Source organism: Sinocyclocheilus grahami, unplaced genomic scaffold, assembly GCF_001515645.1.
Source record: "Sinocyclocheilus grahami isolate Dianchi unplaced genomic scaffold, SAMN03320097.WGS_v1.1 scaffold788.1, whole genome shotgun sequence".
In the NCBI taxonomy this organism is placed as follows: domain Eukaryota; kingdom Metazoa; phylum Chordata; class Actinopteri; order Cypriniformes; family Cyprinidae; genus Sinocyclocheilus; species Sinocyclocheilus grahami.
In genome coordinates, this window is record NW_015505967.1 from 60145 (window position 1) to 61544 (window position 1400).

At 34.5% G+C, this 1400-nt stretch overlaps 1 long non-coding RNA gene across 1 annotated transcript in view; it reads right to left on the reverse strand.

The window, feature by feature from the left end:
* Window positions 1–1209: 1209 nt before the first annotated feature.
* Window positions 1210–1400, reverse strand: part of LOC107561703 (uncharacterized) — a 9411-nt gene continuing 9220 nt past the window's right edge. Inside the window, exon 3 of the long non-coding RNA XR_001605893.1 lies at window positions 1210–1312. This is a non-coding gene — a long non-coding RNA (uncharacterized lncRNA). The remainder of the gene's footprint in view (window positions 1313–1400) is intronic.

The following is a 1400-nucleotide window of genomic DNA, read 5'->3' on the forward strand; positions in this document are numbered from 1 at the left end:
AAGTAATAATATTTTGTAACTGATACGGAACTTAATAGGTAGCCAGTGCAGAGACTGTAAAATTGGGGTAATATGATCATATTTTCTTGACCTGGTAAGGACTCTAGCCGCTGCATTTTGGACCACCTGTAGCTTGTTTATTGAAGATGCAGGACAACCACCTAGCAGTGCGTTACAATAGTCCAGTCTAGAAGTCATGAATGCATGAACTTGCTTTTCTGCATCAGAAACAGGTAACATGTTTCGTAACTTGGCAATGTTTCTAAGATGGAAGAATGCTGTTTTTGTAACATGGGAAATATGATTTTCAAAAGACAAGTTGCTATCTAATATAACACCCAGGTTTTTGACTGTAGAGGAAGTAACCGTACATCCTGCAAATTGTAATCCATGAGATTCTGTGTACTGTCTTTTGGTCCAATAAGTAATATCTCTATCTTATCCGAGTTTAATAGGAGAAAATTATTGGTCATACAATCTTTTACATTTTCAACACACTCTGTTAGCTTAGATAATTTAGAAGTTTCATAACTTGTGTATATGTATAGGTTACCAGAAAACGTGAGTGTTGCTAACTCAATTTGACAAGTTCAGCCAACTTAGAGATGTAAGTTAAGCTTAGTGCACAGAACTCAAACAAAACAGTTCTCTTAACAAGTCTGCTTTGTTCACACTAGACAAATGTGTGGAAACAGATTGCCTTAAATTTCTCAAGTAAGCTGTACTCAAAACTTAAAGTTGTTAATACAAAGACAGAAAACAGATTGTTAGCACAACAATAGGGCATTTATTTGTTTAAAACAATGTTACTTCAAGTCATTATTTTTTAGGCATGCTATCAAATCAACAATGTAACACTAAGAAAAATTGCACATACTGCACTCAGGAAATAAATAGAAAAAAAACAAACATCAACATCCCTTTTATGACACCTTGTAAATCTAGATTTACCATTTTCTAAATCAATAATGATCAATCATGAACAATTACACTGAAAAATGCTCCATCACGCCACAATGACATCTTTCTACATCAGAAGATTTTTCAGAGATTGCATTCTAGGTTCAGCCATTGAATGAAATCAAAGGTGTCCTTCAGTACTGGAGGATACTATAATTTCATAGCATAAATCCAAGTCCAAAGAGCAGGCATATCTTGGGGAGGATTTTCCAGATCATCCAATACAATTGTACCTTCCAAATTTATTGCAGTAGACATGGCATTAAATGCAGTGAGTTAGGTATGGCTCTAGAGTCCTCAGCTCAGGGATCACGGTCAATAGGCCGACTGACATCTCTTCTTCATCATAGTCCTAGAAACAAGAATACAATATGACAAAAATAAGTAATTACATTTTAAGAGTACATATTCAGGTTAAACATTTGCAAACAAATTAATAT